The sequence below is a fragment of the Somniosus microcephalus genome, chromosome 22 (assembly GCF_052327205.1).
Source record: "Somniosus microcephalus isolate GS21.2 chromosome 22, FLI_Smic_1.0, whole genome shotgun sequence".
In the NCBI taxonomy this organism is placed as follows: Eukaryota; Metazoa; Chordata; class Chondrichthyes; order Squaliformes; family Somniosidae; genus Somniosus; species Somniosus microcephalus.
In genome coordinates, this window is record NC_141008.1 from 36,972,868 (window position 1) to 37,000,163 (window position 27,296).

Here is a 27,296-nt window from a genome sequence, read left to right on the forward strand (position 1 = left end):
TTCTCTTTGTAGCGGCAGTAATCAGTTACAAAATGGGGCAATTTTCCAAGCTTTTACAAATGGTGCTATATAGCTTCACATGAGCAACATTGAGTTGCCCAAGACGATGTCAGCCCCTCATGTTCCGCCGACACTTGGGGGAATTTTAACCTAAAAAAAACGGGTGGGTTGGGGGCGTGTGGGAAGTTGGCAGGAGGCAGGTCATCTATTTAAATGTTATAATGAGGCTGAAAGCCTCTGCTTTAACCTCCATTTTGAATTTAACTTTAGCTAGTTGGGATTTGCAGGCCTTATGAAACCTGGCAGTTAATACAAGGAGCGGACTGCTGGATCCAGGAGGTAAGTGCCTTTACACTTACCTCTTGGAGCCAGCGTTCCTGCCTAACCCACCCCCCGCGATCGAAGAACCCACCCCAGGTCTCTGATCACCCCCCTCCTCCACACCCCTTTCCTCCAACCTCCGCTCTGCTCCTCTGGCCACCGATCTTTGCCGACACCTCCAGCCAGCTTCTCCGGCCGCCAATCATTCCCTAACTACACCCCGCCCCCACCAGCCACGCTTCTCCGGTTGCCAATTGTTCATTAACCACCACCTGCTCATAACATAGAAACATAGAAGATAGGAGCAGGAGTAGGCCATTCGGCCCCTCGAGCCTGCTCTGCCATTCAATGCGATCATGGCTGATCATCCAAATTCAGTACCCTGTCCCTGCTTTCTCCCCATATCCCTTGATCCCCTTAGCCTTAAGAAGTATACCTAACTCCTTCTTGAATATATTTAATGAATTGGCCTCAACTGTCTTCTGTGGAAGAGAATTCCACAGGTTCACCACTCTCTGGGTGAAGAAATTCCTCCTCATCTCAGTCCTAAATGGCTTACCCCTTATCCTTAGACTGACCCCTGGTTCTGGACTCCCCCGCCATCAGGAACAGCCTTCCTGCATCTAGTCTGTCTAGTCCTGTTAGAATTTTATAAGTTTCAATGAGATCCCCTCTCATTCTTTTAAACTCGAATGAATATAAGCCCAATCGACCCAATCTCTCTTCATACGTCATTCCTGCCATCCCAGGTATCAGTCTGGTTATTCTTCGCTGCACTCCCTCCATGGCAACAACATCCTTCCTCAGATAAGGCGACCAAAACTGCACACAATACTCAAGGTGTTGTCTCACCAAGGCCCTGTACAACTGCAGCAAGACATCCTTGCTCCTGTAGTCAAATCCTCTCGCTACGAAGGCCAACATACCATTTGCCTTCTTAACCGCCTGCTGCACCTGCATGCTTACCTTCAGCAACTGGTGCACAAGGACACCCAGGTCTCATTGCACTTCCCCTTTTCCCAATCTATTGCCGTTCAAATAATAATCTGCCTTCCTGTTTTTGTCACCAAAGTGGATAACCTCGTATTTATCCACATTATCACAGAAATCACAGAAATCACAGGAATCCCACAGTGCAGATAGAGACCATTTCGGCCCATCGAGCCTGCACTAACACATATCCCACCCGATCCCCGTAACCCCTACACCAACACATATCCCACCCTATCCCCGTAACCCCACGTATTTAATCCCCCTAACACTAAGGGTCAATTTATCATAGCCAATCAACCTAACCCGCACATCTTTGGACTGTGGGAGGAAACCGGAGCACCCGGAGGAAACCCACGCATCTGCCATGCATCTGCCCAATCGCCCAACCTGTCCAAATCATACTGGAGTTTCCCTGCATCCTCCTCACAGCATACATGCCCACCCAGCTTTGTGTCATCTGCAAACTTGGAGATATTACATCTAGTTCCCTCGTCTAGATCATTAATATATATTGTGAATAACTGGGGTCCTAGCACCGATCCCTGCGGTACCCCACTAGTCACTGCCTTCTGTTACGTCCGTGTAATAATAAGAAAAGGACTGCAGAGAACGGTACAACAGGTGTTTACTCAACGTGGTTCAAACTGCAACTGAAACAACAGATGACTACTCAGCGTTATATACAGGTGTGGTCACTGCCGGTACTACAGTATACATGAGCTGTAGAAAGTAGTTCCCCCCTTAAAGGTACATACATTACACCTTCCACTCGGAAAAAGACCCGTTTATTCCAACTCTCTGCTTCCTGCCTGCCAACCAGTTTTCTATCCAAGTCAGTACCTTACCCCCAATCCCATGTACTTTAACTTTACACGCTAATCTCTTATGCGGGACCTTATTGAAAGCCTTCTGAAAGTCCAAATACACCACATTCCCCACCCTGCTCCTCCGGTCACCCCCTGGCCCCCATGCGATCCCTCCTCTGTGCGGCCTCGTGCCACAGGCCTACCCGCCCGCAGCCAGCCAGCCAGCCTCTCAATGTGGCTGGCTGCTGGTGGGATGCAGAAGATTCCCATGCAAATCAAGCCCTGCTGTTAAATTCGGCAGGACCTGTGGCAAACCTGTTCTCCCGGGTTTCCTGACCGTTTCAGATACCCCCCGCTCTCAATCCACCTCACCATTAAAATTCAGGCCTTGATTCATTAAGAGGCGATTAACTGCGAGATTCTGTATTCACATAGGACGAAATAGGGTAGATTTGTTGGCCACACTTGTACGTTCTCACCCCCTATGGGTGCATTTTATGCAAAGCAGTTGGGAGAGGGAGGGAGAGCAAAAAGGTGAAGTATGATTTGGAAAACCGCTTTCTGTCAAAGGCAACCAGACATGGTCTGATTGCAGTTAATGTTGGGACTGGCAGAAGGAACCAATTGAGATCTGTGAAGTCACTGTTTTAAGGAGAAACTCTAGGAATAAGTTCTGTTTCTAGTCTCTCAGTTAGATTCTGGTAACTGGCCATCTTGTTCCTGAGGTGGCCTGCAGAGAGGTACTGCATTAGCCTCCTAAGCACTACTTTTTCTGGGGTTTGTAAATTGGTGGGCATTGAGGTGGTGTTTCGGAGCTCTGTGGTGATGCTGTTTGGATGAGTATGTGTATTTTGGATGAGTGTAGAAAGAACCTATGTCCTGTTAACCAACAGCTGGATCCTGGTTAAGCGGAAGCAGATCCAGCTACACGTCTTCCCAGTGGACCTGCAGTGAGCAACAGTGTTGGCTTCCCGAGACACCCTTTTTCAGGGTGTAGGTTTGAATTGTTGTGTATTCATCGATTGAACCATGGCTCTTGCAAAGTGCACAGCCAGAGCATCGGTCTCCTGAGCCACACTTCTGCAGGATGAGGGTTGGAATCACTGGCCTTTAAGCCATTCAAGCCATATCTCTCACAAAATGGCCCGTGTACAGGTAGAGTGTTGGTGTTCTGAGTCACATGTTCACAGGATGTGGGTTGGAATCACCAGCGATGTTAAAATAATGATATGTGGATTGTGATTCCCCTTAACATCACTTTGAGGAAAGTGGATAATTGGATGACTTTCTTTTAAATGAACAGCTTTGCTGAGAAGTACGCACTGAGACAAACTGTGGGCAACTGTAGAAACAGGAGGCATTAGGGGTCTATTGCAATGAAAAGAAAAGTTGCAGGGAAAATGAATTGTCCATGCTGGAGCTCTGTGGATCTTAGGGTGGCCAACTCTGATTGGAGGCATTCCTGAAGGTTTGATCAGATGATGTTCTGATCACATGACGTCCGATCACGTGGGGTCGATTTTCCTGGAGCCGTCAGGCGGGGTTTCAGGCGTGTTGGTGGGGGGGAAATCCCGGTTTCGGGGGTCCCGACACCATCCCGCCCAAAACCCGCCTCCACGTAAGTTTCAGGGGAGGCGGGTACCTGCCCCGCACTGGGACCCGCCGACCCGAAGCGGGAAGGGATTAGTGCCAATTAACTGCCTGTTAACAGGTAGTTAACAGGCAGTTTTTAGCCTAATCCCTATTTTGAGGGGTGTCGTGTGGGATTCCCGATGGCTCCAAACCACGCCAGGTTAGAGCAGGCGGGCCGTCGGGTTGAAGGACTTGGAGGGGTCGCGATGTCGGTGTTCAGGTGAGTGATGGGTGCATGAGTGCAAAGGTAAGTGTATTTGGTGTGTCTAAAGTGTGTAAAGAAGTTTAAATTACCTGTACTTACCGTAACAGCCTTTCTTCCTTTAGGCATCGGAAGTCCATCACTCAGCCGGCACTGAAAGCAAAATGGCTGCGAGCTGTCAAAAGTGACAGCCTTCAGCTTTCATTGCCAGTGAGACTTCTAACTGAGTCTGTGTAGAAGGACTCAGGTTAGAAGTCAGACTGTCAGTGTTTGACAGCTTCAAACAGCTGTGAAACACTGATATTTCATCTGTCAACACATCTTGACAGATGAAATTTCAGTCTGTGACGTCACCTGTTGCTGGGTGGCCCTTAATTGGCCTGCTGAGCCCGCTGGGCGGGCTTAACAAGGTCAATCAAGGGAAAATCGCGTGGATTGGCCGAACGTCGATGTAGGCGGGACTAAAACCCAAAATTTGTAGTCCCGCCTCCTTCCCGACAGCTTTATGAAAATCGACCCTGTGATGTCTGCAAATGCTATTGCATTTCCCTTGTAAAGCTTGTGTCCCCTGTAGTTGAGTATCTTTGCTTGGGATTTCGTGCCAGCAACTGTTTTGCAAGAGGTTCGGAGAACCAGTAGGTCATCCACGAACAGGCGAAGAGGTGAAACCGAGGTTGGGGAAGAGGGGAAACTGAAGATGGGGGAGCGATTCGCAAATGGAAGCCAGAGGTGGGAGGAACTTTAATTCCACCAGTAACTAATAGTAACTCAGTGAAATTGCACTGATAACTAATAGTAATACTGTTAACACTCAGACTCGCCTCATAACCAATACTAATATAACTCATGTTAGTCTATATGTAACTGGTAGTAATGGGTGTAATGCCTCAATACCATACCTGTATCTAGTAGTAAGCCTAAAATCCATTGATTTTCACCAGGGAACTGAAGCGAGAATCGCCCTGTACTGCACAAGGTGTGGTAAGGCTCCCCAGTCGATGCCACTTTTAATAGGCCCGATCACTCTCCCTATCTCTTTGGACTCTGGTTTAGACTCGGGTTCTGTGTGAGGGTGACAACTCTGAACTGGAAACTTCAGTCAGAGCCGACCAGTACTTGGACTTCACGCCTCAAAACCGGCTAGTACAGACCGACCTGAACCAAACCGTGAAATTGCCGAAAGGGCAGTGGGCTCGGTGTTTGGGGCACTTCTCCTGGGGCATATCATCTTAAACTCAGCTCAGCACCAACATTTCTAAATCACTCCTGGGCTTAGACTCAATGGGGGGATTTTAACCCCTAAGAATGGGTGGGTTAGGAGCAGGTGGTGTAGAAGTATTTGATTTTTAGAATAGGAGTGCAACCCGGCTCCAACGTGTCCACTTCTGGGTTTAACGGAGGTGCGTTTTGATGCCAGCGAGAAAACTACTCACCAAAGATGGAGATTTCCTAATTGGATGTGGCCAGGTAATTAGTGGCACAATTAACGTCCTTAGGAGACATTAATGAGATATTTTTAAATTCTTTTTAACTTGGCTCTGAATTTTACTTGAACAGCACAATATTCTCAGGATTCGGGAAACTGACCAGGGAAACGGAGGCGAGTTTGAGCAGCAGTTCAGGTGGGTATTTAAAGTTGTCATTGTCCCATCTGAATTAAAGCTCGCTTATTGCAGCTGCTGTCTCAATTCCCTCAGGCAAATGTTTGGCAGAGTGCTAATGTGGATAAAGCTATTTTCAAACTTTGAGGATTTCTAACTGACAAGATCGGGATGGGAGGCACCTTGGATGTGTTTGACAGCACTTCAGAAGTGGAAGACCATCACCATCCATGGCAGCGACAATGTGCTGTGGTGGGATCAGCAGGTGCACAGGGGAGAGGTGCACAGGGGAGAGGTGCACAGGAGGGAGGTGCACAGGAGAAGGGCCAAGGTCGCAGAAGGCATTACCCAGGTCACAGGGTTTACAGACAGAGGCTCAGCATCCTGACCTCTCGGAACAGCATTGCTTCCTCAGGCTGAGGTTGTCACAACAACAACTTGCATTTATATAACTCCTTTAACGTAGTAAAGCGTCCCAAGGCACTTCATAGGAGCGTTATCAAACAAAATTTGACCCCAAGCCACATAAGGAGATATTAGGACAGGTGACCAAAAGCTTGGTCAATGAGTTAGGTTTTAAGAAGCATCTTAAAGGAGAAGAGAGAATTAGAGAGGCGGAGAGGTTTAGGGAGGGAACTCCAGAGTTTAGAGCCTAGGCAGCTGAAGGCCCGGCCGCCAATGATGGAGCGATTAAAATAGGGGATGCACAAGAGGCCAGAATAGGAGGAGTGCAGAGATCTCGTGTGGTTTGTAGGGCTCGAGGACGTTACAGGGATAAGAAGGAGTGAGGCCATGAAGGGATTTGAAAACAAGGATGAGAATTTTAATTGGACTGGGAGCCGATGTAGGTCAGCAAGCACAGGGGTGATGGTTGAACGGGACTTGGTGCGAGTTAGGACATGGGCAGCAGAGTTTTGGATGAGCTCAGGTTTATGGAGGGTGGAAGATGAGAGGCCGACCAGGAGAGTGTTGGGATCGTCAAGTCTAGAGGTAACAAAGGCATGGATGAGGGTTTCAGCAGCGGATGAGCTGAGGTAGGGCCGGTGTCGGGTGATTCTACGGAGGTCGAAGTAGCAGTCTTGGTGATGACGTGGATATGTGGTCAGAAGCTCAACTCAGGGTCAAAGACAACACCAAGGTTGCGAACGGTCTGGTTCAGGCTCAGACAGTTGCCAAGGAGCGGGATAGAGTCGGTGGCTAGGGAACAGAGTTTGTAGCAGGGTCAGAAGACAATGGCTTCGGTCTTCCCAATATTTAGTTGGAGAAAATTTCTGCTCATCCAGTACTAGATATCAGACAAGCAGTCTGACAATTTAGAGACAATGGAAGGGTTGAGAGAGGTGGTGGTGAGGTAGAGCTGGGTGTCGTCAGCGCACATGTGCAACCTGGCATTGTGTTTTCGGATGATGTTGCTGAAGGACAGTGTGTAGATGAGAAATAGGAGGGGGCCAAGGAGAGATCCTTGGGGGACTCCAAAGGTAAAGGTGTGGGAGTGGAAAGAGAAGCCATTGCAGGTGATTCTCTGGCTATGACTGGATAGATAAAAATGGACTCAGGCGAGGGCAGTCCCACCCAGCTGGACGGCGGAGGAGAGGTGCTGGAGGAGGATGGTGTGGTCAATCATGTCAAAGGCTGCAGACAAGTCGAGAAGGGTGAGGAGGGATAGCTTACCATGGTCACAGTTACATAGGATGTCATTTGTAACTTTGATAAGGCTGCTTCAGTACTGTGGTAAGGCGGAACCCTGATTGGAGGGAATCCAACATGGAGTTCAGGGAAATTGGGCATGGATTTGAGAGGCAACAGCAACTTCCAGGACTTTGGAGAGGAAAGGGAGGTTGGAGATAGGGCAGTAGTTTGCAAGGACAGAGGAGTAAAGGGTGGGTTTTTTGTGCAGAGGGGTGATGATGGTAGATTTGAAGGGGGGGGTGACAGTACCTGAGGAGAGAGAACCGTCCACAATATCAGCTAACATGGGAGCAAGGAAGGGAAGGGTAGTTTGGTGGGAATAGGGTCGAGGGAGCAGCAGGCGGGTCTCATGGACAAGATGGGCTCAGAGAACGCATATGGGGAGATCGGAAAGAACCTAGAGAAAGTTGCAAGTTCAGGGCTAGAGCAGGGGGGAACCTTGGAGGAGGTTTGGCCCGGTGGGCTAGGGGAAGGGAGGGAAGTGGCAGAATGTCAGGTGGTGGCAGACATCTGCAGTCTCCTACATGAAGACCTGCTCCCTGCTGGACCTGGTGGCCACGCATTACCAGTGGCTGTGAAAGTGACCACCGCCCTCAATTTTTCTGCCTCCAGACTCTTTCAGGGTGCTACTGGAAACATATCCAGGATCTCCAGTCGGCTGCACATAAAATCATAAGGCAGGTCACTGATGGCTTGTTTGCCAGGGCTGACAATTATGCAAATTTATCCTGTGATGACAATAGCCAGAATGAGCAGGCACTCAGTTTCGTCTCTCTGGCTGGATTCCCCAGGTACAGGGTGCCATCGACTGCACACACATGGCAAAAAAAGCACCAACACACCAACCAGGGTGTTTTATAAACCACAAAGGATATTTGTCCACCAATGCTCAGCTGGTGTGCAACCACAAGAGGTGCATGCAGGTCTGGGCCAGATTCCCTGGCAGCTGTCATGATACTACATAACATAAGAAATAAGAGCAGGAGTAGGCCAATCGGCCCCTCGAGCCTGCTCCGCCATTCAATAAGATCATGGCTGATCTGATCCTAACCGCCAATCTACTATGACAGAGCCATCTCCTGAATCTAACAGAATTAGACACACGAAATAGGAGCAGGATCAGGCTACACGGCCCCTGGGCCCACTCCGCTACCCACAGGGCCATGACCGATCCGGACCTAGACTCATGTCCAAATTCCTGCCCGCTCCCCGTAACCCTTAATTCCCTTTACTTCTAGGAAACTGTCTATTTCTGTTTTAAATTTATGTAATGATGTAGCTTCTACAGCTTTTTGGGGCAGCATATTCCATGGACCTACCACCCTCTGAGTGAAGTAGTTCCTCCTCATCTCAGTTTTGAAAGAGCAGCCCCTTATTCTAAGACTATGCCCCCTAGTTCTAGTTTCACCCATCATCGGGAACATCCTCCCCGCATCCACCCGATCCAACCCCTTCACAATCTTATATGTTTCAATAAGATCGCCTCTCATTCTTCTGAACTCCAATGAGTAGAGTCCCAATCTACTCAACCTCTCCTCATATGTCCATCCCCTCATCCCCGGGATTAACCGAGTGAACCTTCTTTATACAGACTCGAGAGCAAGTATGTCTTTTCTTAAGCATGGACACCAAAACTGTATGCAGTATTCCAGGTGTGGTCTCACCAATACCTTGTACAACTGAAGCAATACCTCCCTATTTTTATATTCTATCCCCCTAGCAATGAAAGCCAACATTCCATTGGCCTTCTTAATCACTTGCTGCACCTGCATACTAACCTTTTGAGTTTCGTGCACCAGGACCCCCAGATCCCTTTGTACTTCAGTACTTTCCAGTTTCTTGCCATTAAGATAATAACTTGCTCTACGATTTTTCCTGCCAAAGTGCATAACCTCACACTTTCCAGTATTGTATTCCATCTGCCAAATCTCTGCCCACTTACTTAGCCTTGCATGTTTTTTATGTCCTCCTCACTCACTACTTTCCCTCCCATCTTAGTATCATCTGCAAACTTTGATATGTTACGCTCGGTCCCCTCCTCCAAATCGTTAATATAGATTGTAAAGAGTTGGGGACCCAGCACTGACCCCTGCGGAACACCACTAGTTACTGATTGCCAGTCTGAGAATGAACCATTTATCCCAACTCTCTGCTTTCTGTTAGATAGCCAATCCTCTATCCATGCCAGAATATTACCCCCAATCCCGTGATTTTTTATCTTAAGCAATAATCTTTTGTGTGGCACCTTGTCAAATGCCTTTTGGAAGTCTAAATACACTACGTCCACTGGTTCCCCTTTATCCACCCTATATGTTACTTCCTCAAAGAACTCCAGCAAATTTGTCAAACATGACTTCCCCTTCATAAAACCATGCTGACTTTGTCCTATTAAATTATGTTTATCCAAATGTCCTGTTACTGTCTCCTTAATAATGGACTCCAAAATTTTACCTACCACAGATGCTAGGCTAACCGATCTATAGTTTCCAGTCTTCTGTCTACTGCCCTTTTTAAATAAGGGTGTTACATTTGCAGTTTTCCAGTCTGCCGGGACCTTTGCTGAGTCCAGGGAGTTTTGGAAAATTATTACCAATGCATCCACAATCCCTACTGCCACTTCCCTCAAGACCCTAGGATGTAAGCCATCAGGTCCAGGTGATTTATCCGCCTTGAGTCCCATTATTTTACCGAGTACCACTTCCTTAGTGATTTTGATCGTGTTTAGCTCCTCCCCCCCATAGCCCCCTATTTGTCCAGTGTTGGGATATTCTTAGTGTCCTCTACTGTAAAGATTGATAAAAAATATTCATTCAGTGTTTTTGCCACCTCCATATTTCCCACCATTAATTTCCCGGTCTCATACTCTAAGGGACCAACATTTACTTTAGCCACCCTTTTTCTTTTTATATAACTATAAAAACTCTTAGTATCTGTTTTTATATTTTTTGCTAATTTACTTTCATAATCTATCTTCCCTTTCTTAATCAATCTTTTTGTTATTTTTTGCTGTCTTTTAAAGTTTTCCCAATCCTCTATCCTCCCACTAGATTTGGCTACCTTATATGCCCTTGTTTTTAGTCGAATACTATCCTTAATTTCTTTACTTAGCCACGGATGGCTGTCTTTTCTTTTACACCCTTTTCTTCTCAGTGGAATATATATTTTTTGGAAGTTGTAAAATAACTCCTTAAATGTACACCACTGATCATGTATCGTCTTACCCTTTAATCTATTTTCCCAATCCACTCTACTCAATTCCACTCTCATACCTTCATAGTCTCCTTTATTCAAGCTTAGCACGCTTGTTTGAGATCCAACCTTCTCACCCTCTAATTGAATATGGAATTCAACCATGTTATGGTCACTCATTCCAAGGGGATCCTTTACTAGGACATTTTTAATTAATCCTGTCTCATTATACAGGACCAGGTCTAAGGTTGCTTGCCCCCTGGTCGGTTCAGTTACATACTGCTCAAGAAACCCATCCCTAATACACTCAATGAACTCATCCTCAAGGCAGCCCTGCCCAATTTGATTTGTCCAATTAATATGATAGTTAAAATCCCCCATAATTATAGATGTTCCCTTATTACAAGCCTCAACTATTTCCTGATTGATACTCCGTCCAACAGAGTTGCAACTGTTCGGAGGCCTATAGACTACGCCCACTAGTGTTTTTTTCCCCTTATTATTCCTTATCTCCACCCAAACTGTTTCATTATCCTGATCTTTTGACCCAATATAATTTCTCTGTATTACAGTGATTCCTTCCTTTATTAACATAGCCACCCCACCTCCCCTTCCTTCCTGCCTGTCCTTCCTGATCATTAAATAACCTGGTATGTTTAATTCCCAGGCATTGTCACCCTGCAGCCATGTTTCTGTAATGGCCACAAGATCATACCTACTGAGGCAGTCCAACATCCCAGAACTTCTCGCTCCTAGAAGTAGACCTAAGGGCTGGCTCGTAGGAGACGAAGGATACCCACGTCAAACTTGGCTCATGACACCTATGAGGAACCCCACCAATGAGGCGCAAGAGCGCTACAATGAGTCACATGACCACCAGCACCAACCACACCGCCCTCCTCCCCCACCCTCCCTTTTTGCACTAAACATTCCTTCAACCACTCATCCACGTATTGACATTCATCATGAAACAAGTGAAAGGGCGAGTTGGCCCTCGGGATGCAATAATGGCCAAGATGTGGAATTGGTGCAAATCATTAAAGTTTATATTGCATTATAAAAAAATGGAAACTTAACAACATAACATTTTGTCAAACACCATACGCATACCCTTGGTGAATTACAATTTCTTCAACTTATGCCTCCTACCGCTTCTACGTCGTGCAAGCTATGTGGCTGGAAAAAAGCTTCTGGGTGAAGTCAAATTGAGCTTGGAAATCACGCATCTGTGCTGGAGCACAGAAGATGGTATCAGAGAAAAATAAGGTCAAAAAAAGACCTGAGGCTTCTCGCAAAATGAGTAATAAAGCCAATGCAAAATTCACAAGTGAATTGTGCAGGTATATTTAGTGGTATTATTCTGGAAATGTATCATTTTTAGTGCATTCTTTTTATCTTAAAAGGCCTATTTTCAGCATCGGGAATTTCTTACTGGGAATGGCAAGTAAAAGATGAGAAAAAGTTCTTTTAGAACAATCTGGTTGGGCTGTTTGGCTCTCTCTCTCTTAGGCAGTCCCTCGGAACTGAGGATGACTTGCTTCCACATTAAAAATGAGTTCTCAGGTGACTGATGAGTCCAATGCGGGACCTACAGTCTCTGTCACATGTGGGGCAGTGTAGCGGGTTTTTGGTTTGGGGTTTGTGTCTGGTCAGTCAGTCATGTGTCTGAGCTGCTCCAGCCCCGTGCAGTTCGAATTGCTTCCCCTTTTTGGTTCAGAGCACCGGACTTATTTACAAGTAGCGATATAGACAAACGAGACCAGTGGTTCGGTGCAAAGAAAACCAATGTTTAACAGTTACTATACAGAGAAAATCACTATGGATGCAGTACAATTACACTTAACGGGGAAGGAGAAATGGACACATCGAGGGAAAATGACTAAAATGACACTTTAGCAATTCCCCTTAACTCCCACCCTTTACACCTATCTAGGTTATCTTGTGATGGGCCAGAAAATTGATGCTCACCAGTCTAGGATGTTGAAATGCCTGCTCCGTGCCCTGTTGCCTGCTGATGTCTTAGGTTTTCACCGCCCCAAAGCAGAGATACCCCAGTAATTTAAATGTAACTGCGGGTATTCTACTTCCCTGGACGAGCTCTTCGTCGACGGTCCTTTTTGCTGGGTTGATGGCGAGGCAGGAGAGAGAGAGAGAGAGCAAAATGGCCTCCCGAGGGACTAGTTATACCCTTCCCTGTAGCCCTTATCTCCCGCCAGATCAGCTCATTTCTTTTGTCTAATCTGGACGTATTGAAACTCATACAAATGGTACCGATCTGGGCCCATCGACCTGGATGGCCGGTAATCGGTTTTAAACACCTTATCAGTGTTCCCCTTTGTCCAACTGGTTTCGTGATGGGGCCATTCCAGTCTGAATGCCCCGTTGATCGTTTGTAAACAGTGTTGGTGTTCTCTAAACGAAGGCCTGAATGCTGCTGAGCTTGTCCCACTACATATTCAATAGGCCCTGACTGCTGTTGATTGTTTGTGCAAACAACCTTGATGGCTTTTAATCAGAGGCCCGAATGCCACTGGGTTTGCTTCTAATGCATAAATGCAGAAGATCTGTCTGCATTCGAGTTCTGAAAAGTTCCTTCTCACAGTCATCAGAATACAAGCTGTCAGTCCAAACTGAAACTTACAGGCTTTTGACATGAGGCTGACCGCAGCCATCTTGTTGTGCCCTGGATTTTAAACTCAGTCCAACCAGGGTTTCTTTAAAAACCAAAAGTAAATCTTCGGGGGGAGACATGAAATTTGCGAATCATTTCAGCAGATGGTGGTTGAAGAGGTGGGTGGGTGGGTGGGGTGCTTGGGTTGACGTGCGCTCCTTGCGGTGCTTGCGCTTGGCTTCCACTTGCTCCCGGCGAAGAGACTCGAGGTGTTCGGCACTTTCCCGGATGCTTCTCCTCCACTTTGTGCGGTCTTGGGCCAGGGAGTCCCAGGTGTCGGTGGGGATGTTACACTTTTTCAAGGAGACTTTGAGGGTGTCCTTGAAGCATTTCCTCTGCCCACCTGGGGCTCTCTTGCCATGTCGGAGCTCCGAATAGAGTGCTTGCTTTGGGAGTCTCGTATCAGGCATGCGGAAGATGTGACCCGTCCATCGGAGCTGATTGAGCGTGGTCAAAGCTTCAATGCTGGGGATGTTGGCCTGAGCGAGAGCACTGATGTTGGTGCGTCTATCCTGCCAATGAATTTGCAGGATCTTGCGGAGGCAGCGTTGGTGGTACCTCTCCAGTGCTTTGAGGTGCCTGCTGTACATGGTCCATATCTCTGAGGCATACAGCAGGGCGGGTATCACTACTGCTCTGCAGACCATGAGTTTGGTGCTGGGTTTGAGGTCCTGGTCTTCAAACAGTCTCTTCCTCAGGCGACCGAAGGCTGCACTGGCACACTGAAGGCAGTGTTGGACTTCGTCATCAACGTCTACCCTTGTTGACAGTAGGCTCCCGAGGTATGGAAAGTGGTCCACTCTAGCTTCCTTCTAACTCCCTGGTTTAGATAAGTAAATACAACTAAATAAATTGGTGGAAAAAATAAAATGATTAATTCCAAAATCAAGTGTGGATACACATAACAATTCGATTACATGTATACGTTAACATAAATTTGACTAAAATGTGACGGAAGTGTTGGAAGTGTAACCGAGCGCTATACGTGAGAGTTTTATCTCATGGTGAGTTGCGCCAATATTTTATCAGGGCAACTGATTTAACAGTGATGGATTAAGCCAACATGTGATTTATTACACAGCATTGTAGGAGTGTTAGTAATATTTTCAGGCATGAATTCCGTGCACTTTTGTGAGAAACCTGTACATTGATTTTTGTTAATTATTCATTCATGGGATGTGGGCGTCGCTGGCAAGACCAGTATTTATTGCCCATCTCTGATTGCCCTTGAGAAGGTGGTGGTGAGCCGCCTTCTTGAACTGTTGCAGTCCATTTATTCAGAAATATATCACTTCTATTAAAAGTTTGTTATTAAAAATGTGTTTAAGCATATAGTTAATCAATTTTTGCATTTATTTTTTAAAGCCCAGAACACAAAGTAAAATGGCAGGAAAGATGTTCCAGCTTGTAGGTAGGTAGGGGTTAGAGTGCAGCAGTACTGCAGAATGGGCATGGGCTGTGTAGGTGTTTAATGTTAAAAGAGTGGTCCAAGGGCCTGGGAGCAATTGGAAAGGGGGTCATAAGAATATAAGAACATAAGAAATAGGAGCAGGAGTAGGCCAATCGGCCCCTCGAGCCTGCTCCACCATTCAATAAGATCATGGCTGATCTGATCCTAACCTCAAATCTACTATCACTCTCCATCCCACCCGAACCCATGTGATCTCCTGGGAGAGGCGAAAAACCAGATAAAAAACCCAATGGCCAATTTGGGAGAAAAAATCTGGGAAATTCCTCTCCGACCCATCTAGGCAATCGAAACTCATCCAGGAGATCACTCTGTCCCTGTATTTCCTACAGTACTTACCTTCTGTAAAAGGTGATCTCCACCTCAGCCAGGAACAGGCCCAATTTCCTCTTGAAGGACACTTAGCTGGCAGCCTGTTCGATGTCTCCACTAATCCCTGTGAATAAAACCATCTCCTGAAATCTAACACAGAATTAGAACACAAGAAGTAGGAGCAGGACCAGGCTACACGGCCCCTGGGCCCGCTCCGCTACCCACAGGGCCTTGACCGTTCCGAACCTAGACTCATGTCCAATTTCCTGCCCGCTCCCCGTAACCCCTAATTCCCTTTACTTCTAGGAAACTGTCTATTTCTGTTTTAAATTTATGTAATGATGTAACTTCCACAGCTTTCTGGGGCAGCAAATTCCACAGACCTACTACCCTCTGAGTGAAGAAGTTTCTCCTCATCTCAGTTTTGAAAGAGCAGCCCCTTATTCTAAGATTATGCCCCCTAGTTCTAGTTTCACCCATCATTGGGAACACCCTCACCGCATCCACCCGATCAAGCCCCTTCACAATCTTATATGTTTCAATAAGATCGCCTCTCATTCTTCTGAACTCCAATGAGTAGAGTCCCAATCTACTCAACCTCTCCTCATATGTCCACCTCCTCATCCCCGGGATTAACCGAGTGAACCTTCTTTGTACTGACTTGAGAGCAAGTATGTCTTTTCTTAAGTATGGACACCAAAACTGTATGCAGTATTCCAGGTGCGGTCTCACCAATACCTTGTACAACTGCAGCAATACCTCCCTGTTTTTATATTCTATCTCCCTAGCAATAAAAGCCTGCATACTAACTTTTTGAGTTTCATGCACCAGGACCCCCAGATCCCTTTTTACTACAGTACTTTCCAGTTTCTTGCCATTAAGATAATAACTTGCTCTATGATTTTTCCTGCCAAAGTGCATAACCACACACTTTCCAGTATTGTATTCCATCTGCCAAATCTCTGCCCACTTACTTAGCATGTCTATGTCCCTTTGCAGGTTTTTTATGTCCTCCTCACTCACTACTTTCCCTCCCATCTTTGTATCATCTGCAAACTTTGATATGTTACACTCGGTCCCCTCCTCCAAATCGTTAATATAGATTGTAAAGAGTTGGAGACCCAGCACTGACCCCTGCGGAACACCACTAGTTACTGATTGTCAGTCTGAGAATGAACCATTTATCCCAACTCTCTGCTTTCTGTTAGATAGCCAATCCTCCACCCATGCCAGAATATTACCCCCAATCCCGTGATTTTTTATCTTGAGCAATAATCTTTTGTGTGGCACCTTGTCAAATGCCTTTTGGAAGTCTAAATATACTACGTCCACTGGTTCCCCTTTATCCACCCTGTATGTTACTCCCTCAAAGAACTCCAGCAAATTTGTCAAACATGACTTCCCCTTCATAAAACCATGCTGACTTTGTCCTATTAAATTATGTTTATCCAAATATCCTGTTACTGTCTCCTTAATAATGGACTCTAAAATTTTACCAACCGCAGATGTTAGGCTAACAGGTCTATAGTTTCTAGCCTTCTGCCTACTACCCTTTTTAAATAAGGGTGTTACATTATCAGTTTTCCAATCTGCCAGGACCTTTGCTGACTCCAGGGAGTTTTAGAAAATTACCACCAACGCATCCACAATCCCTACCGCCACTTCCCTCAAAACCCTAGGATGTAAGCCATCAGGTCCAGGGGATTTATCCGCCTTGAGTCCCATTAATTTACCGAGTACCACTTCCTTAGTGATTTTAATCGTATTTAGCTCCTCCCCCCCCTAGAGCCCCCTATTTGTCCAGTGTTGGGATATTCTTAGTGTCCTCTACCTTAAAGACTGATACAAAATATTTGTTCAGCATTTTTGCCATCTCCATGTTTCCCACCATTAATTTCCCGGTCTCATCCTCTAAGGGACCAACATTTACTTTAGCCACCCTTTTTCTTTTTATATAACTATAGAAACTTTTGCTATCTGTTTTTATATTTTTTGCTAATTTACTTTCATAATCTATCTTCCCTTTCTTAATCAATCTTTTAGTTATTTTTTGCTGTCTTTTAAAGACTTCCCAATCTTCTATCCTCCCACTAGCTTTGGCTACCTTATATGCCCTTGTTTTTAGTCGGATACTATCCTTAATTACTTTACTTAGCCACGGATGGCTATCTTTCCTTTTACACCCTTTTTTCCTCAGTGGAATATATATTTTTTGGAAGTTGTAAAATAACTCCTTAAATGTACACCACTGATCATGTACCATCTTACCCTTTAATCTTTTTTCCCAGTCCACTCTAATCAATTCCGCTCTCATACCTTCATAGTCTCCTTTATTCAAGCTCAGCACGCTTGTTTGAGATCCAACCTTCTCACCCTCTAATTGAATATGGAATTCAACCATGTTATGGTCACTCATTCCAAGGGGATCCTTTACTAGGACATTTTTAATTAATCCTGTCTCATTACACAGGACCAAATCTAAGGTTGCTTGCCCCCTGGTCAGTTCAGTTACATACTGCTCAAGAAACCCATCCCTAATACACTCAATGAACTCATCCTCAAGGCTGCCCTGCCCAATTTGATTTGTCCAGTTAATATGATAGTTAAAATCCCCCATAATTATAGCTGTTCCCTTATTACTATTTCCTGATTCATACTCCGTCCAACAGAATTGCAACTGTTCGGAGGCCTATAGACTATGCCCACGAGTGTTTTTCCCCCTTATTATTCCTTATCTCCACCCAAACTGTTTCACTATCCTGATCCTTTGACCCAATATCATTTCTCTGTATTACAGTGATTCCTTCCTTTATTAACATAGCCACCCCACCTCCCCTTCCTTCCTGCCTGTCCTTCCTGATTGTTAAATAACCTGGTATGTTTAATTCCCAGTCATGGTCACCCTGCAGCCATGTTTCTGTAATGGCCACAAGATCATATCCATATGTAGTTATTTGTGCCGTTAACTCGTCCATTTTGTTACGAATGCTACGTGCATTCAGATAAAGAACTTTCAAATATGTTTTGTGACACTTAGTTCCTGCTTTTTCCCCTTTTACTACTTTACCTTTTACTCCATACCTTCTGTACCTTCCTGACATGCTCTGGTTTTTAATTCCCCCACTGCTACCTAAGTCTATGACCTTCTCCGTTGTCATTTTTATTATTTGCTCTCTAGAAACCTCCCCCCCACTAATTAGTTTAAAGCCCTCTCTACAGCCCTAGTTATATGATTCGCCAGGATCCTAGTCCCAGCACTGGCCAAGTGAAGTCCGTCCCAACGGAACAGCTCCCTCCTGTCCCAGTACTGCTGCCAGTGTCCCAAGAAGCAAAACCCATTTTTCCCACATCAGTCTTTGAGCCACGCATTTAACTCTCTAATTTTATTTATCCTAGCCAAATTCACTCGTGGCTCAGGTAATAATCCAGAGATTATTACCCTTGAGGTTCTGTTTTTTAATTTGACCCCTAGCTGCTCATACTCCTTTAACAGAACCTTCTTCCTTGTCCTATCTACGTCGTTTGTACCAACATGGACCACGACAACTGGATCCTCCCCCTCCCACTCCAAGTTTCTTTCCAGCCCAGAAGAGATGTCCTTAACCCTGGCACCGGGCAGGCAACACAGCCTTCGGGACTCCCGCTCTCGACTGCAGAGAACCCTATCTATCCCCCTAATGATACTATCCCCTACCACTACAACATTTCTTTTTACTCCACCCACTTGAATGGCCCCCTGTTCCATGGTGCTGTGGCCAGGTTGCTCATCCTCCCTGCAGTCCCCGCTCCCGCCCCCACAGGGAGTAAGAACCTCAAACCTGTTTGGCAAGAGCAAGGGCTGCGGCTCCTTCAACACTACCTCCTGGATCCCCGTACCTGCCTCACTCATAGTCACACCGTCCTGTCCCTGACCACGGACTACATCTGAATTAATTTATTTCATAGGTGTGACTACCTCCTGAAACATAAAGTCCAGGTACTTCTCCCCCTCCCTAATGTGTCGCAGTGTCTGAAGCTCGGTCTCAAGCACCTCAATACGGAGCCGGAGTTCCTCTAGCAGCAAACACTTGTCGCAAATGTAATCACCGTGAGTCTCAATGGGGTCCACCGGCTCCCACATTTCGCAACAGTAACACATCACCTGCTCCATTCTATGTAATGAATTAAATTTCTTATTATTTGTTATGAAGACCCTCTGCCCGGATATAGATGATAATATCACACCACTATTTAATAGGACTTACCAACTTAAAGGTATAAAAGAGAAGGAAGAGAACCTACCAACCAGCTGATCACCAACCTCCCTTTTGAATGCTGTCTGTGGTGCCTGTTAGGTTGATTTGTCTTGCTGCTCTGCTTCCGCAGTGCTGGGGATGTTGGGGATGGGAGTTTGAGCAACAGTGAGAGGGAGCAGGGAGGGAGAAAAGGTGCTCAGAATTGCGGGTGTGCAAGAGCGGCAAGATGGGATACCAGCATTGGAGATGGTGGTGGGAACATGGATAGGTGCCAAATATACCTCTGGTCGTTGGTCATGTTTTAAAAAAATTTTTATTCATTGATGGAATGTGGGCATCGCTGGCTGGCTAGGCCTGCATTTAGTGCCCATCCCTAAATGCCCTTGAGAAGATGGTGGTGAGCCGCCTTCTTGAACCGCTGCAGTCCATATGGTGTAGGTACACCCACAATGCTGTTAGGAAGGGAGTTCCAGGATTTTGGCCCAGCGACAGTGAAGGAACGGTGATACAGGTCCAAGTCAGGATGGGGTGTGGCTTGGAGGGGAACTTGTAGGTGGTGATGTTCCCATGCGTCTGCTGCCCTTGTTCTTCTAAGTGGTAGAGGTCGCTGGTTTGGAAGGTGCTGTTGAAGGAGCTTTGGCGAGTTGCTGCAGTGCATCTTGTAGATGGTACACACTGCAGCCACAGTGCGCCGGTGGTGGAGGGAGTGAATGTTGAAGGTGGATGGAGTGCCAATCAAGCGGGCTGCTTTATCCTGAATGGTGTCGAGCTTCTTGAGTGTTGTTGGCGCTGCACTCATCCAGGAGAGTGGAGAGTATTCCATCACACTCCTGACTTGTGCCTTGTAGATGGTGGAAAGGCTTTGGGGAGTCAGGAGGTGAGACACTCGTCGCAGAATTCCCAGCCTCTGGCCTGCTCTTGTAGCCACAGTATTTATATGGCTGGTCCAGTTCAGTTTCTGATCAATGGTAACCCCCCAGGATGTTGATAGTGGGGGATTCAGCGATGGTAATGCCATTGAATGTCAAGGGAAGATGGTTAGAGTCTCGCTTGTTAGAGATGGTCATTGCCTGGCACTTGTGTGGTGCGAATGTTACTTGCCACTTGTCAGCCCAAGTCTGAATGTTGTCCAGGTCTTGCTGCATATGGACACGGACTGCGTCAGTATCTGACGAGTCTCGAATGGTGCTGAACAGTGTGCAATCATCAGTGAACATCCCCACTTCTGATCTTATGATGGAGGGAAGGTCATTGATGAAACAGCTGAAGGTGGCTGGGCCTAGGACACTGCCCTGAGGAACTCCTGCAGTGATGTCATGTGATTGGGATGAATGACCTCCAACAACCATAGCCAACTTCCTTTGTGCTAGGTATGATTCCAACCAATGGAGAGTTTTCCCCTTGATTCCCATTGACTTCAGTTTTGCTAGGGCTCCTTGATGCTGTTGTGTATGTACCTTTAAGAGAATAACTGGTCTCAGACTGCAGTACCGGCAGTGACCACCCCTGTATAAAAGGCGCTAGAGAGCCTCTGTTGGTTAGTTTCGTTTATGCCTTTCACCAGTAAAGGTCGTTTTGTTTTCTCTCCTGCTAGTCCGTGTCTCAATCATTCACGGACTTAACACTGGCGACAAGTTAGAAACGAACTTACCTGCAACTCAGCAACAGCTCCGACGACATTGTTGAAGGTCGGAGCCGGAAGAAAGAAGAAAAAAAAAAAAAATAGGCCATTGAAACTCGAGAAACGGGCGTCGACCGTCAATCATCGAGTTCCAAACTTGCAAGAGAGATTGTCCAGAGCCAGGCTGGGTTCCTCGGTCCGTGGTTCCCCAGCTAATCGGGCTGGTGGCAGGTGGTGCTCTGATCCTTCCTGGGCTGCAACGGGGCCGGGCAGCGAGTCGGGAAGCAAGGAGAGAGAGAGAGAGGGTGGAGCATACAGGGCGCGGCCGGTGTTTCGAAGCTGGGCAGCGTTCGGACCTCAGAAGAGGGAGGGAAGTGTCCCAGAGGGTCCGCTCCACGACGGGAAAATAATAAAAGAAAAAGAATACGCGCAAGAAACCGTGGAAAGCAGCGCTAACAACAGCGGGGAAGAAGGAAAAGCGCGGGAGGCGCCATTTTGTTAAATCGGAGAAGAAGGCAAAGCGCGGGAGACGCCATTTTAGATTTGCAAGATGCCGAAGACTGGCTGTATCACTCCTTTTGATAATACATTAGAGGACTGGACCACGTATGTGGAAAGAGTCGAGGTATATTTCGAGGCAAATGAAATAGCAGAGGGGAAAAAGGCATCAATATTGCTAAACGTAATGGGCGCTAGAACGTACGGCCTATTGCGGGATCTGATTACTCCAGCCAAACCGAAGGCGAAGAGTTTTAACGAAATTGTTGCTGTTCTACAGGAGCACTTAAACCCTGCACCGCTGTTGATAGCAGAAAGATTTAAATTCCACAGGAGAACTCAGCACAAAGATGAGAGCAATGCTGAGTATCTTACGGAACTACGCAAGCTATCAAAGCACTGCCAGTTCGGAGCAGGACTGGCAGATACCCTACGGGACAAATTTGTTTGTGGACTCCTGAGTGAAGGAACACAGAAGAAGTTATTCGCAGAAAAAGAGCTGACGCTAGATAAGGCTTTCAGCGTGGCAGTATCGTATGAAGCAGCAGCCAGGGGAGCTGCAGAAATTCAACAAAAACCACAGGAATACGGCACCCACGAAATGACACGGGGATTTGCAAAATGTTATTGCTGCGGCAGAACTAACCATGACCAGAAGGACTGCTGGTCCAAAGACAAAATATGCAGACAATGCGGGAAGATTGGACACATTGCACGAGTTTGTAGGTCTGGGAAGAAGACCAACGACAACAAAAAGGCTACTAAGGAACCATACAAGAAAGTACAAAAGATGACGGACAGTAGTTCCAAAGACCAGATGAGCGATAGTGAATCCGGAAACAGGAGACTAAGCTGTCTCAAACTTCACAATGTAATCGCAAAAGAGGATCACCGAACCATTTGGGTCACTCTCACGATAGCAGGGTCCCAAGTTAAAATGGAATTAGATACAGGATCAGTGCTAACCGTCATGAATCGACGAGGCTACGAGCGGCTATTTTCACACATACCCTTGAGAGAGACATCCATCGTCTTGACGACGTATACGGGGCAAAAAGTATACCCCAGAGGAAAAATAAGGGTGCCTGTCGAATACAATGGCAAGAAAATACGGAAATTTTATCTCTACATACTGCCAAATGGTGGACCACCGTTATTGGGACGGGAATGGATCAGGAAGATAAACTTAGATTGGCATTCCATTCATGCAATGACGGTGGACGGTAAAAAGGATGAAGACGTCACTCCTGGACGATTGTCAACAATCTTAGCTAACGCCAAAGAGGTATTTCAACAAGAACTGGGCACGCTTAAAGGCGTAACCACCTCGATAAAAATAGAAGAGAATGCAGCTTCCAAGTTTTTCAAAGCGAGACCGGTACCATATGCAATTCGCCCAGCTGTCGAGGCAGAGCTGGAGAATCTGGAGAAGGCGGGCGTGTTGTCTAAGGTCGACTGGAGCGAGTGGGCGACACCCATCGTTCCTGTCATGAAGAAAACGTTAACCAATAAGTCCGGAGAGCCAAGGAAGATTCGCATCTGTGGGGATTTCAAGGTGACGGTGAACCCTGTCCTTCGCACAGTACAATATCCTCTTCCAAGGATAGAAGACATCTTCGCCTCGCTGTCTGGAGGGAAGCATTTTACAAAAATTGACCTAGCACAAGCATGTTTGCAGATGGAGGTTGAAGAGTCCTCTAGGTTGTATCTCACGATAAACACTCACAAAGGTCTTTACCAGTATCATCGATTGGTATTCGGAGTAGCATCGGCTCCGGCGATATGGCAAAGAGCGATGGAACAAGTCCTGCAAGGGATTCCGGGCACTCAGTGTTACTTGGACGACATCCTTGTAACAGGTGAAGATGACAGTGAACACCTTAAGAACCTAGAACAGGTGCTCACTAGACTACGGGAACATGGGCTGCGAGCCAACCGCCCCAAGTGCGAATTTTTTAAGAAACAGATATCGTATTGTGGCCACGTGATTGATGAAGAGGGGTTACATAAGTCCCCTGACAAAATTGAAGCGGTTGTTAAGGCCCCAACGCCTGAAAATGTGTCGCAGCTGAGGTCATTCCTCGGGTTGGTGAATTACTATCATAAGTTTTTGCCGAATTTGTCGACAATTCTGCACCCACTGAACACCCTGCTACGAACGGGGGTAGCATGGAAATGGAACGATGATTGTAAGCGTGCTTTTCAGAAGAGTAAGGACTTAATCACTTCAAAGGAAGTATTGGCTCACTACAACCCAGCACTGCCAATCAGGCTGGCGTGTGATGCGTCTCCCTACGGCATTGGGGCGGTACTGTCACATAAATTCCTTGATGGTTCGGAGAGGCCGATAGCTTTTGCGTCACGCTCGTTAATTTCTGCCGAGCGTAACTACGCCCAGATTGACAGAGAGGCCTTCAGCCTAGTGTGGGGGGTGAAGAAGTTCAATCACTATCTGCACGGTCAAAAATTTACTCTACTAACCGATCATCAACCTCTTGTCTCCATTTTCAACCCTCAGAAGGGCGTACCGATAATGACAGCACAACGGCTGCAGAGATGGTCCCTTTTCCTAGGGGCACACCAATATGACATCGAGTACAAAGGAACTAAACAGCATGGAAATGCTGATGGATTGTCACGTCTACCGTTGCCGACGGTGGAAGAAGAAGACCTTGCAGTGGATCCAATGGAGTTATTCCACTCGACCATAGTCGAATGTCTCCCTGTGACGAATGCAAACATAGAAAAGGAAACACGGAATGACCCGACACTATCACGGGTCTATGATTTAACAGTGAAGGGATGGCCAGCACATGGCGAACCACTGCTGCCAGCATTCTCGCCGAGAAGAGAACAGCTGTCAGTGTGCAGAGGAACCTTGATGTGTGGATCCAGAGTAGTAATTCCACCTAAGTTGACGGATAGAGTGCTCAATGAGCTTCATGAGGGTCATCTGGGTGGGGTAAAAATGAAGAGCTTAGCCAGAGCGTTTGTGTGGTGGCCGGGAATCGATAGAGAAATCGAAGAGATGACCAAGAGCTGTGCAGGATGCCAGAAGGTCCAAAACGCCCCACCACAAGCTCCTCTGCATCCATGGGAGTGGCCCTCATCTCCATGACAAAGGGTGCACATTGATTTTGCTGGTCCCTTCATGGACTCGATGTTTTTAATTGCGGTGGATGCACATTCAAAGTGGCCAGAGGTAATAAAAATGTCCTCAACCACCACGGAAAAAACTATCACAGTTTTACGAACCATATTCACCAGGAATGGGCTGCCTGAACAGATTTGCTCTGACAATGGACCACAGTTTGTGTCTGAAGAGTTCCGGAGGTTCTTAAAGAGCAATGGTGTTAAGCATTACACATCTGCCCCATATCATCCAGCCACTAATGGATTGGCCGAGAGGTTTGTCCAAACATTCAAGAAGGCTATCAAGGCAATGTGTAATGAAGATATACCCCTACAACACAAGGTGGACAACTTCTTGTTTGCCTACCGGAATGCGACACATGCGGTTACCAACCAAACTCCAGCCATGATGTTCTTCAATCGAAGACTACGATGCCGCTTGGATTTGGTTAAGCCAAACGTCCGAAGAGATGTGGAGAACAGGCAGTTTCAGAATATGAATGAAAGGCCGACCAGGAGTTTTAAGATAGGTCAACCAGTTTTGGCCCGTGACTACCGCACTGAGAAATGGCAGCCAGGAACGATTTGTACACGACAAGGACCTCTCATGTATACTGTGGACATTGGGGAGAGCATTGTAAGACGATATGCTGACCAGATTCTAGAGTCACTGGAAAACGTCAACTCCACACCACGATCTGATACACCTGGTAATGAAATCGACGTTCCAATTGCAGCTACCGCAAACCCGGTAATATTGGAAGCAGATGAACCAAACAACGACATTGATTCCGACTCAACATTGCCAGAAGAACCTGATACCCCAAAGAGGCGTTATCCAGACAGAATCAGGAAGCCTCCTCAAAGACTGAACTTATAATTGCTTAAACTTAACCAATGTATCTAGCAACAGTAATTGTGATTGTAATTCATTATCATTAGTTGTTAAATGAATGTTATGTACTGTTTATCTAAAAGGGGAGGAATTGTTGTGTATGTACCTTTAAGAGAATAACTGGTCTCAGACTGCAGTACCAGCAGTGACCACCCCTGTATAAAAGGCGCTAGCGAGCCTCTGTTGGTTAGTTTCGTTTATGCCTTTCACCAGTAAAGATCGTTTTGTTTTCTCTCCTGCTAGTCCGTGTCTCAATCATTCACGGACTTAATAGATGCCACACTCGATCAAATGCCGCCTTGATGTCAAGGGCAGTCACTCTCACCTCACCTCTTGAGTTCAGCTCTTTTGTCCATGTTTGGACCAAGGCTATAATGAGGTCAGGAGCTGAGTGGCCCTGGCAGAACCCAAATTGGGCGTCAGTTAGCAGGTTATTGCTGAGTAAGTGCCGCTTGATAGCACTGTCGACGACACCTTCCATCACTTTGCTGATGATTGAGAGTAGACTGTTGGGACGGTAATTGGCTGGGTCGGATTTGTCCTGCTTTTTGTAGACAGGACATACTTGGGCAATTTTCCACATTGCCGGGTAGATGCCAGTGTTGTAGCTGTACTGGAACAGCTTGGCTAGGGGCGCAGCTAGTTCTGGAGCACAAGTCTTCAGTACTATTGCCGGAATGTTGAGTGTATACCTGTCGTCAGAACTGTTGCGCTATGTATTTCAAACATTTCTGTTTTTATTCCATACAAGAGCTCTAAAGGTCTTAGTCATCGGTGAAATCAATAGAGTTCTTCAATTACTGTTTGGGACTTCCAATGTGAGGTTCAGTATCCGTAGCGCTCTGCAGTATGGGGCATTGAGGCACGCTTAACACCATTGCCAATCATTTCTGTGGGGTTCTCACGCTCTCCCATCTATTTATTCGGCAGCAATCCCGTAGAAACGGCCAGGAAAACCCTGAGGAAATCCTCCCCACCCACATCCAGCCCCGTATGTGTGCAGTAGGGTAGATGGTGTGGTTGCTTCCATCCATTTCAGTGCTCCTTTGTTGTTTAGCTGTTGGCCTGTTTTGCTACTTTGCAAGAACTGAACTGACTCCCATCTGCTGTCTACGCCCTTTGCTCAGAGATATTTCATGTGCGCTTTTTATACAAGGGTTGAAATTCCATTGCCATATGCCAGCGTGTCCGACACAGAAAACCGAGCTCAAAGTCAAGGAAAATCGCTTTATATAAGCAGTAAGCCTAAATGCAGTAATGAGGGTTTTTCGGGCATGCTGCAAATGTATATTGAGCAGGTAAATGCACACTCCAGGTTATAGAGAGTGAGAAATAACAACAGAAAATGCTGGAAAAACTCAGGCCAGGCAACATCCGTGGAGAGAGAAACAGAGTCAACGTTTCGGGTCGAAACCCTTCGTCAGGACTGAGAGTGAGAACTCACCTAATGGTCTCAAATGCTAAACTTAATCAAAAATAGCTAGAATAAAACCCCAAACATAGCAATGGTGGCAGCATGAGGTGGGATTGAATTTCACTCACAGCCCAGCAAGCTAAATTTAAAATAAGTGGTAGCAGTGGCAGACAACAATATCTAAAAATATCTACAAAAACTCAAAGACATCGAGAACTAGAATTAGATCATTAGGCTGCTGTTGCCGAGCTGTTGCAAATAGAGAAATGTCTGTGCTTGATGGAGGAAGAGGAGAAATGCAGTGACCAGATGTGGGAGTCAAGCAGCCTCTTTTATGAGAATGGCACAAACGTCTCTTACAGTTGGCAGAGATTGGCCTTCTGCATCTGTTGCTGCTCCTCGTGCCGCACATAGGGGCCTTCCATCTCAGGGACGTCTAGGACGTAACCTTCTTTGCTAGGCAAAGCTGCGCAGTATGCACATGATCCAACGAACCACGGTCACATTGTGCCCTGTCTGAAATGGGAAAATCATAGCCCCAGAGCAACTGGCACAACCGCAGATGGCGACAGCAAAAAAAAAACCTCCAAAAGCATTGGCGCTAAATTCCCTTCTGC